This window comes from Ursus arctos, unplaced genomic scaffold, assembly GCF_023065955.2.
Source record: "Ursus arctos isolate Adak ecotype North America unplaced genomic scaffold, UrsArc2.0 scaffold_15, whole genome shotgun sequence".
Taxonomy (NCBI): Eukaryota; Metazoa; Chordata; class Mammalia; order Carnivora; family Ursidae; genus Ursus; species Ursus arctos.
This window is the reverse complement of record NW_026622819.1, coordinates 1,085,791-1,097,898: the sequence shown is the minus strand read 5'-3', so window position 1 is coordinate 1,097,898 and position 12,108 is coordinate 1,085,791.

Below are 12,108 nucleotides of genomic sequence, written 5' to 3'. Positions count from 1 at the left end.
GCTATCAGGGCACCAGCCGTGGGCGTGAGTTTTGGGGACTTGCTCAAGGACAGGGCTGCAGGGGACAGGAGGGTGACCCCCAATGCCCACCCGCCCTGCTTGGCTGGGGCACCAAGGCGAGGCGGCCGGGCAGACCCATGGGACGGAGGGACAGAGTCTGCTCTGCGCTGACCCCAGTCCTTCTTGTTCCTTTGAGTCGAAGTGCCAGAGGGAAGTCCCACCCCCAGAAAGCGATGGGTTTTTGAGAAATCTGGTGGGCAGAGTGAGTCACCCCCAGCAGGGCTGCACAGTGACACGACACCTGACACCGGCTCTGGAGAAGGAACCGAAATGCTCGCGCTTAACTCCCAGCCGTCTTCGCGCACAAGCAGGGGGGGGAGCTGGCGGCTCCTTGTCCCTCCCGCGTGAACCCAGTCTCTGAGCTCCCCTTGTCCCCGGAGGCTCCATGGGATGGGAGAAGTCAGGGGGCCCCAGGATGGCGGTCTGCTGCTTAGCAAGGGGGGTGGTCTCCGCGGGGAGCAGACCCACCCCGCTGCGCTGACATGGGTGCCGTTCGGCCCGGGCCTGTGGGGGACAACAGTCAGTGCATATGGGGTCCCGTGTGTCCTCGAGGACACTGGGCTGACGGCCAGCACCTGTGCCGGTGGTCATGTGGAGACGCTGGAAGCTGATGGACCAACAGACACCGAGATCCAGGCTCTGGACTTCCTTGTAGGCTCATGGTCACAGTGAGACAACGACGCTCCTGGCTCGAGGAACGGACACTTTCAGGCAAATCTTCTTGGGCTTCTTGCACGGGCTGGTCACACCCCGCCTCCTCGCCCCCCCCCCAGCAGGGCCCCCAGACTCAGCCCCATCCTGCCCTGTGCTCAGGGGTCTTCCGGTTCCTCTAAACACCCCCTCAGATGAAGCCACACCTGGAAGCCCAGAGTCTCAGCTACGAGTCTCCAAGCAGCCAGCCAGCCGGGCTCAGTCGGGCGCCCTCATAGACCCCTCAGGGGCAGGGCCCTCGTAGACCCCTCAGGGGCAGCGCCCAGAAGCCTGTGCTCCAAGCAGAACAAAGCAGCAATGTGCCCACCCCACAGGCAGGACGGCAGAGCCCAGGAATGGAGCAGCTGTGAGACAGCCTCCTGCCTCCGTGCCCCGGCACGCCCTGTGTGGACGCACCCACGTCCTGGCTCTGGGACCTGGCACCATGCCCCCGACCTGCTGATTTTGAAGAGTCAGCTGCCTCTGTCATGGAGACGGTCCTGTCTGCAGCGATCACCAGCACTAGCTGCCCACGCACACTCGTGGGGGACACGTGGCAGGGACGCCGTCCTTCGCTGCCCACGGACACACACAAGCTGAGCCGACATGCCACAGTGCCGGTGGGGTCCCCCTACGTGGAAGCTGGCTCTTACAAAGAGCTCCCACCAGGAAAGGAGCTGTCTGTGAAAGCACTGACTCTGGGTCTTCGTCCAGAAATAGCCCAACAGCCCAAAGTGGAGCCTCCCACAGACAGGAGAACCCCGACTCGGCCCCCGACTTGGAGAACCACAGGCCCCCCAGGAGGCCCCTCGAAGGTGAGGACATCGCTTTCTCCCTAGGGTGTGGCTGGACCTGCGGTGCACAGCTGGGGCTGGGACGGCAGGCGGGGCTCCATGGACACCCGCTGGTCGGGGGCATCTCCAGGCTGCGGCGTGTGAGCGGCTCCCCTGACCTGTGGAAGAGGAAGGGACGTGGGGAATGAGTCACTCTGCCGGCTACAAGCTGACCGGTGATGGCCCACGCCTGCACCCTCCTGCTTGCTCTTCCAGACACTCCCACCCGAGGCTGGATCGGCCACAGCCCAGGCCCTTCAGCAACGGAGGGAAGGGGCCAAACCTGATCCCAGACCATACCTGCTCGGTGCAGCACGGACCAGAGCACCTGCGTGCCTCCCCCCGCAGCCGCGGGACCCTCACATGCTGGAGGGGGTGCAGCGCGCCCACGATAGCATTTGGGGAAGTGAGGACCGTGGGTCTGCAGCTTGAGCTCGTCTTGCAGCCTTGCCTTGAAAATTTGGGGGGGAAGTCAGCTGCTTCTCCCTCCACAGAGACCCTGCCCTGGGAGGGGGCTGCCCACCCGTGCAGCTGGCTGGGGGGAGCCTGTCTGATGCTGGGGTGCCCGCTGGCTCACCCGAAGGCCATCCTGCACCCCACACGCCTGTGCAGGTCCCCAGGGAGAGCCTTTATTATGTCCCCCAGGGCCTGTTCCTGCCTGTACCTGCTCTCACCTGCGGGCTGCCCCATTTCAAGGGCCCCTGTGCCCTCTCTCCAGGGGGTTCTGCTGGGGTCCACCAACGGTTGCCAGCCGGGACCCTCCTGTCCCTCGTCTGACAGAGGCCTGGACTCGCTCTGTGTGGAGCTGGACCCTGAAGCGGTTCCCTCTCTGCCACAGTCTGGCATCCTGGTATGGCCACTCAGCCACTGGCATGGTGGCGTCCCAGGAAAGCCTTGTTTACTGAGCCCTGAGCCCTGAGCCCTGACGGTGACCCATCCCCCGACCTGCTCACACCTGAGCGATATAACCCCAGCTGACACAGGTGCGCGTGGGAGGCTGCACGGAGGCTTCTGGGCTTTGTGCCTGGTCTTGACGGCAGGTGGGGTGTCCCAACACGGCCAGGGACCGAGCCCCAGCAGCCCGAGTGGTTGTCTGCAGCTGGTTGTTGGGCTCGTGGGAGCGGCCTTGAACTGTGCCAGCTTCAGGTCAGACGCCCCTGGAAACCCAGGCCCCGGGAGCTGGGAAGCAATATCACAGGAGCCCACGCAGCACAGTGGGTCCACGGCGTGTCCGTCCCGGAGAGCGGGGGGCAATGGGAGGGCTAGGGGGTGGCCCCTCCAGTGGATTTAGCAGCCGAATTGTGTACCCCCAAAAGATGTGTTAGAGTCCTAGCCCCCAGTGCCACAGAATGTGGCTTCATTTGGAGACGGGGTCTCTACAGAGGTGACCAAGTTACAGTGCGGTCATTAGGGTGGGACCCTGACCCAACAGGACTCGTGTCCTCCCAGACACGTAAACGTGGAGACAGTGTGGCGGGAGGCGCCCACAAGCCACACACACGGAAGAACCAGCAGCCCCAGCAGCAGGAGAGAGGCCTGGACCACATCCCCCCTCAGAGAATCCAGAAGGAACCAACCTGCTGACACCTTGACTTCTGACTTCCCGCCTGCTGACCTCCGACCAAGCAAACATCTGTACTTCTGAGCCGCCTGTCAGTGGTGACCTCCTGCCCAGGGCTGGTACGTCTGCGGGTCACCCCCTGCCCAAGGCCAACGTGTCTGTGGGTCACCTGCCACCCGGGGCCGGTGCATGGGGCCCCGTCTACGGTCACTTCCCACCCGGGGCCAGTGCCTCCGTAGGTCACCTCCTGCCCAGGGCCAGAGCGTGGGGCCAAGGTCAGGATCCTGACAGGAAGTGCCCCCCATGTAGCGTGAGTTCCCCCAGCCTTGGACACCGGCCGTCTGTGTGGGCAGTGATTTCCCCATAAAGCTCTGCTGTCCCGCGTGCGCGGTGCTCACGCACAGATCAGAGGACTCTCGCATCATCTCAAGAGCGTCATCGCGAGCTTGAGAACAGAGCTCCGCACCCCATGGCCTTTTGTTTGCAAATCATGAGTACCCTGGGCCCACCTCCTCCTGTGGGTTCACGAAGAACCCTTAGGGAAATAGCTTCCAAGACAAGTTCACAGTCCAGCAAATACGCAGAATAAAACATTTTACAACCCTGAACCTGTGTTCTACCGCAAACATTGGTTGTCTCCATCTGTGAGAGCCACATATGCTGGAAGAGCCTGAGAGGGAGGGAGTCGTCGCCATGGCTGTCACTGTCCCCGCGGCTTTCCCTCTGCCCAGACACAAATATTCAGGCTTGAAGTCATGCGCGCTGTGTCTTGTCATTTCCACATAATATTTTCTTAAGAATTGTCTATATTGGAGCACCTGGGTGGCTCCGTCGGTGAAGTGTCTGCGTTCAGCTCAGGTCACGATCTCATGGTCCTGGGATTGAGCCCCGCATCAGGCTCCCTCCCTCTCCCTCTGCCCCTCCTCCCCTTGCTTGCTCTCTGTCTCAAATAAATACATAAAATCTTTTTTTAAAATTGTCTATGTCATAAATGTTCCAGAGAAGCATAGTTTTAAGGGTTACACAGCATTTCGTGATAACGGTTTTCTGTTTACTTCTCCGTCGCTCTTACTGCCGGCTTCTTACTGGGCGCGGGGCCTTTGCACATGCTCTTCCCTTGGTGTCCATCCCTGAGTCATGTGACTACCTTGTCATTGTTCCAACCTCACAGCAGCGACCTCCTCGGGGAAGCCCACCCAGACCAGGTCACACCTGTACCAGACCCTCCCCTCTGGGCTGAAGATTCTGACAGTTACTGAGGGAGAGAAGTCAGAAGCAACCTGAGGGCAGTGGGGGAAGCCGGATAGGGCACGGATAGGGCTGGAGAAGTCCAGTGTCTGCCTGATCCCACGGGGAGCTCTGCGTGTGAACGGTACCCCGGAGGTGGTCCTGGCAGAGGCCAGGTGCCCAGGCCTTTCTACCCCAACACACTCTGTCCTGAGTTGGGGGGAACATGACCTCCCAGGCACCTCCAGAGACATGTGGTCCCCTCCGCCAGCAATGTATATGGGCCTGTTAAGGGGTTCTGGGTAGGGGGTAGCAGCACCCTCCACTAACCCCGTGGACAGCGAGGGACCCACGTCCGGCATGGGATCGGCTCACTGTGCACGTGAGGAAGACATTCCCCAGCAGCGCTCGGAGATCACGGCACACAGGTGCTCAGGATCAGAGTGGCCCATATCAGGCGGCAGGATGATGCCCCCTGTGCCCCGGAGCCAGGCTCTCCTGCTGCCCCCAGCCAACGGGCAGCACGTGGAAAAACAGACTCCTTACCATCGGGTTTTGTTAGGGAGCTTGTCACCAGTTCCTCGGTCAGCACTGTCCTTGATCTGAAACAAGTAGATCTGGGAGTGAAGTGGGACTGGACGTAAGGCTGTGGTCTGCCAGGTGACCCCTCGGAATCCAGCATCCCACACACACCCGGGGACAACCACCTCTCTGGGCCTCCCTCTTCTTCGTAAAACGTGCCGGGACACGAGCCTCTGCACCCCGAGGGGGTTCTGTCAATGAGAAATGTATTGGGAAGCAGACTGCAAGCTCGTGCCTTCTCCAGATCGCTGGGGAGGCTGTGCTGGGGTCGAGGGGACAGGACAGGGTCCTTGTCTGCTCTGCCTCCATTAGTCATTCTGCCCCCATGACCAGCCCCTGGTAGACCTGGGAAGTAAAGTAACCCTCTTCCACCAGCTTGGTGTCTGGTTACAACCCAGACCTCTTCCCATGTGTGAATCCCCAGGGCCCTAAATCACCCAGACCCTGACCGTGTCCCTGGAGTGACTTGACCGTCCTGTAACTGGCTTCATTCCCTTATAAAGACACAGGCAAGGGAGCTCACCTTCCTAGTTCATCCTCAACCGCGGGCTGGCTAACTGACACTTGTCTTTTCCGCATGTGATGCCACATAGACCAGCTCTTAGCCTCTGCCTGGGCTCCCCCTGCCTCCAAGAGGCCGAGCCCATGGGCCCCTCTGAGGGAAGAGTGATGAGAGGGCAGGAGAATCCTACTGAGGGCAGGAGGAATGTGTGGAAAACCACAGGCGTGCCAGGAATCCGGGCAAACCTGACCTGCTATCGTGCAGGGGACACTCAAGAGACGTTTTCAGGAAGGAATCTAAGATTCGACAGCCCGGTAAATATTAGCAGAGCGTGTAGCCCCACAAGCAGCTGGCTGCAGAAGGGGACTGGTCCTGCCTGGGTGGGGGCACCTGCCCAGTGGCGTCCCAGCAGCACTTCTCGGCCTCTCGGCCCCACCTCCCCAAGAAGCCCCTGGAGACAGGTCCGCACAGGCACGGTTGGGGGCGGGGGCTCTGGGCACCCCCCCACCCCGTGAGCCGTGGAGCAAGAGCCGCCAGCCCTGCTTCCTCCGCGCTGTGTAACTGGACCTGCGGAGAAGTGCGGAAGGCAAGGCAACGGGGGCACGGCCTCGCTCTCCACACATGGTTGTAAGGGGAGCAGTGCAAAGCCAAAAAAGGCTAATTTCAGTAGAAGAGTCATTTCCAAATTCATCTATATTATGGTCAAAATCTTTACATGCTGAGAGGTCATGGAGTAAAGCGCCCCGTCGACAGGGAAGGAAGGGTGGGGACAGGAGTCACAGGCAAGCACCTGCCTTCTGGGGCAGGGGGGGCCTTCAACAAAAATGTGGTTAAAACCTGTGTGTGCATCGGGCCTGGGCAACAAAACCCGTCATCCCACACCGGGGGAGGCTGAGGAGCCGCGGGCCCCGCCTCCATCAAGCACAGACTGACTCGCACCCCAGACCCCGGCCGCCCCACACCTGCGTCTCACGCAGCTGAGTCTGCAAAATCTGTTTGGCAGGCAGACCCTGCCTCCAGAATCTCTCACCCCTTCCCTACCTGGCGCTACTGGGTTGACCCTGTTACCCCCTGCTTCCAGACACACACACACACACACACACACACACACACACACGGGAGGGCCCGCGTGGCAGCACTAGGCCTCCCTGCACGACCATTGGCTCGGTGTGGCCCTCCGCCCCGTGGGAGAGCAGGAGTTCTTGCGAAGCCCCAGGCCAGCCACCCTCTGGACAGCGCCCTCTGCTCCCCACCATGCAGCCTCCGCCCAGACCTGCCCATGCCGCACCCCCATTTTATCTGTGTGTGGGTGGGGCTCATCGGGACACAGGGGTGGGAGTGGAGAGCCCTACACACAAGGGTGGGGGAGTCATCGCACGAGCCCTCCGGACATCCGCACGTCCCAGGCCAGAGGCATGGAAGTCTGAAGACGGCGTCCGTCCGGAGATGCTGGCTGGTGAGAGGAGGCCAGTGGGCTGGGGCAGGAGAGCACCCGGAGGAGCGGCTGGAGAGAGGAGGCCCGCAAGATTGGGGCCCTGGGACCACCCCCAGCATGATTTCAGCCCCATTTCTGCCCCTGGGGTCTGGGCCAAGCGTCGCTTTGTGAATTGTGCCTGAGAAGAGGGGGAGGACATGTGCCCCCTTCTCTCCTGCTGCCCTGCTGATTTCTGAAATGGGGACCTCAGTGCATTTATGTGAACAACGAGCCACCTTCAAAAGATCCCACCAGGGCCGGCAAGAGTAAATGTCTAAAGATGCACTGAAACATCAGTCCCAGGGCCTGACCGCAAGTCCCCTGCCCTCAGCAGGAAAGGCTGCCCCGGGGCTGCTCCCCGAGGTGGAGGCTAATGGCTTCCAGGTTGCTGCTGGGACCTAAATATTCGAACTAGCCCCCACCCGCTCCCCCGCCTGCCAGGGGCAGGCCTGTGCTCCTGTCACTACCAAGGCTCGTCCCATGGCCCCAGCTGGGTCACGTGGTCCCCCGGGGCAGCCTATGTGGCCCTGCGTGCCAGGCAGGGTCCTCCTTCCCAGGCTGCACCTGTGACTTGGTACCTGCTGTCCATCTCACTTGTCCGGAGTCAGGGGTCAGGGGTCAGGCTATTTCACACTTCGCAGGGCAGGACCTCCCCTCCCCAGTGGGGTGACCAGCAAATGATCAGGGCAGCTCCAGTGTCCCGGCCCAACAGAGATCTCCCTGGACACACTTTCCCCTGGGGCACTGGACATCAGGGATCCCCCCCTTCCTTCCGGGGAGCCATCCAAACAGCTCAGGGTTCAAAGCCAAAAAGCCAGGACTGAGAACTAAACACAACAATGCCATAGATGGACATCAGAAGATGTCTACTTCCCGGAACCGAGCTCTTGGTTCTGAGTGTGTGGGCTGTCTTCTTACTGACAGCAGGAGAGGGCCGACCAACGCCCACTCCCCCGAATCCCAGAACAGGATGCATGGGGTCTCGGAAGCGAAGAAGAGGCAGCCACGAGGGACTGCTGGACTCCAAGTGCCGGAGACCGTCGAGGGATGGGGTTCCCTCCAGGTTCACCCATTGAACCAGAGTTGGCGCTCGGCTCCGCCCCACCCGCCGGGATGGCCTTATTAAAGAGCTTCCTCTGTCCGCTGCCGTCTGCGGTTCGTCACCCACAGCCTGGCAGGGCAGGGACCCTTTCTGTTCCAAGCCTGCCCTCAATGGAACAGAGGTTTTTTGTGCCTTGATCTTTCCAGCGCTGAGTGATCTTGCTCCATAGACCGAAGACGCCTGGCCAGCGTCCAGCGGGGGACAGAGGGATCTGTGTGTCGTGTTGGGTCAACATCGCAACACAGCCACGGCGGCAAAGTGGGGCGGCCGTTCATAAAACTCTGACTTGTGTAAATGAGGTTTCTTTTTCCAAAGCAGCCAAAATGTCGGTCCATGCTGAAAGCCCGCTGCCCGTCAGGGTCATGGCATTTAGATTTAAAATGAAATTATTATAGAATCAGAAGCTAGGATAAATTCTTTTTTTCTCTTACCCTCCTTTAATGAAGTTGAGTGGAATAATTGAGATCAAATCCTACCTTTCAAAAACGCATTTGGCTGCCAAGTGTCAGCCTGGAATAATCCCTTTGCTGACATCGTAAGCCCGTGAAAGACTGGCTTCCACAGAGGCGCCGACGTTGCCAGAAGCACAGCGGGCAGATGAGATGCCAATTCTCTTTAACTTTACTCCCAAAACCCAAGGGCTCGCCCACAGAGCTGCGTCTGAAACCAGATTCATGTAAATCCTGTGAGCAGTAAAACAACTTCTTATTAGAATAACAGTTCCAGCCTCAAACGTAAAATAAAATCGGAAAGCTGAAATCAAACATATAAAAGCCATAGTCATTATCAAAAAAAAATAAAACTAAACACATAAACTTCCGGTTTGTAAGCAGGGCCTCGCGGATGTTCTCGGCACCACCCGCTCTTCGCCTCGCCCCCGGTCCCAGCCTGCATTTCCAAGCAGACCCTGGCTGCCAGTGAGGCCAGCGCACCTGCATCCCTGCCCGGCCCCCTCGTCCCGCTCCCAGACACACTGGCCTTGCTTGCCAGCACCGCTGAAGCCTTCTGAGCGCTGAGCCCCCATCCCTGCTCGTCAAAGCCCGTCTACTCTGCTTCCCCGGGTCTTCCACTGTGAGTATCTCTGTGCTTCTGAAACAAATCCGCATTCAGCGGCGGCTCCCGGCCTGCATCTTGGCGCTACCAGCGGTGGTGCCGTAGCTCTCGGTTGTGAAGGTGACTACGTTCGGAGCTCTGCAGGTGACCATGCAAACAGGTTATCACTTCCCTCCCTGACGGACAGTTTCCAATTTCTCTGAATTCCAAAATAGAAGTTTTCTCGTCTGTGAGATTGCTCCAGGACATTCCCAGATCACGGGGTGTGTGCATTTCACTTCTGGATGTGTGCAGCCTGCCCCCCACCCCAGGGGCTCCTCTCCTCCCCGTACCGTGCCCTCACGTAGCTCCCCACATTTGGCCTCATCAGACCCCCAGGGCTGAGGAGCACAGGGGTGACGTCCCCGCCTGTCCCGAGCTCCAGCCAGCACGAGCGTCTTCTCGCCATGCTGGCTTCGCCTTCTGGGCACTGCCTGTTCATGTCCTGGGCCCGTTATTTTGTAGTTTGCTTTCCTACAAGCTACGCACGAGTTCTTTATCTTGTATGCACCATGATATTCTTTGTAACTGTTTTGTGCCCAATTTGTGGCTTGTTTTATCAGTGGTTTACGGTAAGACTTTTCCAGTATTGTCTGATTGACGTGTATCAAAAGTTTTCTGTATGACTTGTGCTTTCAGTGGGCTTCATGGGAAATCCTTCTCTATCCCAAAGTCACTAAGATAACCTCTGTTTTTTTAACTTTAGAATTATACTTTCTACACTTAATCACTCATTCATTTGTGGGGTTCTCTTAGTGGGGTAAAATATACGTAAGACTGTGCAACCAGCACCAAAGCTCTCAGCTCCACAGACCGACTCATTCAGTTTTTAACTCTTTGATTCCGCACATCCCTACCGAGCATCTCCCAGGTACTGCTAGAAAGTGCTAGGACGTGTCAGTAAACAGAATAAATAAGCTCCCCCACCCCTGGGGGGCTGACCCTCCCGCAGAGGAGGCTGATGGCTGGACAGTGTCACACGGACAAGGCGGATCCAGAGACCGGAGCAAGGAGCCCCAGGATTTGTCCCTTCTGGCCACAGCCCACCACAGGCCTGAGGGGACAGCATGAGGCCTGCACACCAGCCACGTGTCAGCCCGGATTGGAAGAGGACGCTGCTGCGACTCTTGGCCGTTTCCTCAAGCAGAGGCACCTGGTGGCAAAAGCAAACTCCCCACTGGCGGACTGGGGGTGTCTGTGCGTGGAAAGCAGACGGCTCATCACTGGCGGACTGGGGGTGTCTGTGCGTGGAAAGCAGACGGCTCATCACTGGCGGACTGGGGGTGTCTGTGCGTGGAAAGCAGACGGCTCATCACTGGCGGACTGGGGGTGTCTGTGCGTGGAAAGCAGACGGCTCATCACTGGCGGACTGGGGGTGTCTGTGCGTGGAAAGCAGACGGCTCATCACTGGCGGACTGGGGGTGTCTGTGCGTGGAAAGCAGACGGCTCATCACTGGCGGACTGGGGGTGTCTGTGCGTGGAAAGCAGACGGCTCATCACTGGCGGACTGGGGGTGTCTGTGCGTGGAAAGCAGACGGCTCATCACTGGCGGACTGGGGGTGTCTGTGCGTGGAAAGCAGACGGCTCATCACTGGCGGACTGGGGGTGTCTGTGCGTGGAAAGCAGACGGCTCATCACTGGCGGACTGGGGGTGTCTGTGCGTGGAAAGCAGACGGCTCATCACTGGCGGACTGGGGGTGTCTGTGCGTGGAAAGCAGACGGCTCATCACTGGCGGACTGGGGGTGTCTGTGCGTGGAAAGCAGACGGCTCATCACTGGCGGACTGGGGGTGTCTGTGCGTGGAAAGCAGACGGCTCATCACTGGCGGACTGGGGGTGTCTGTGCGTGGAAAGCAGACGGCTCATCACTGGCGGACTGGGGGTGTCTGTGCGTGGAAAGCAGACGGCTCATCACTGGCGGACTGGGGGTGTCTGTGCGTGGAAAGCAGACGGCTCATCACTGGCGGACTGGGGGTGTCTGTGCGTGGAAAGCAGACGGCTCATCACTGGCGGACTGGGGGTGTCTGTGCGTGGAAAGCAGACGGCTCATCACTGGCGGACTGGGGGTGTCTGTGCGTGGAAAGCAGACGGCTCATCACTGGCGGACTGGGGGTGTCTGTGCGTGGAAAGCAGACGGCTCATCACTGGCGGACTGGGGGTGTCTGTGCGTGGAAAGCAGACGGCTCATCACTGGCGGACTGGGGGTGTCTGTGCGTGGAAAGCAGACGGCTCATCACTGGCGGACTGGGGGTGTCTGTGCGTGGAAAGCAGACGGCTCATCACTGGCGGACTGGGGGTGTCTGTGCGTGGAAAGCAGACGGCTCATCACTGGCGGACTGGGGGTGTCTGTGCGTGGAAAGCAGACGGCTCATCACTGGCGGACTGGGGGTGTCTGTGCGTGGAAAGCAGACGGCTCATCACTGGCGGACTGGGGGTGTCTGTGCGTGGAAAGCAGACGGCTCATCACTGGCGGACTGGGGGTGTCTGTGCGTGGAAAGCAGACGGCTCATCACTGGCGGACTGGGGGTGTCTGTGCGTGGAAAGCAGACGGCTCATCACTGGCGGACTGGGGGTGTCTGTGCGTGGAAAGCAGACGGCTCATCACTGGCGGACTGGGGGTGTCTGTGCGTGGAAAGCAGACGGCTCATCACTGGCGGACTGGGGGTGTCTGTGCGTGGAAAGCAGACGGCTCATCACTGGCGGACTGGGGGTGTCTGTGCGTGGAAAGCAGACGGCTCATCACTGGCGGACTGGGGGTGTCTGTGCGTGGAAAGCAGACGGCTCATCACTGGCGGACTGGGGGTGTCTGTGCGTGGAAAGCAGACGGCTCATCAGGGAGGTGCTTCTGGAGGTGTGGACGGGGCAGGTGGCAGGTGGGTGGCTCTGAGAACAGCCCTGGCCTTGGTCCCGTTGGGGCCCCAGTGGGCAGATTCCCCGGCAGGCTCCTCCCAGGAGTGGCCAAGTACAGGCTGGCTCCCTTGCAGCT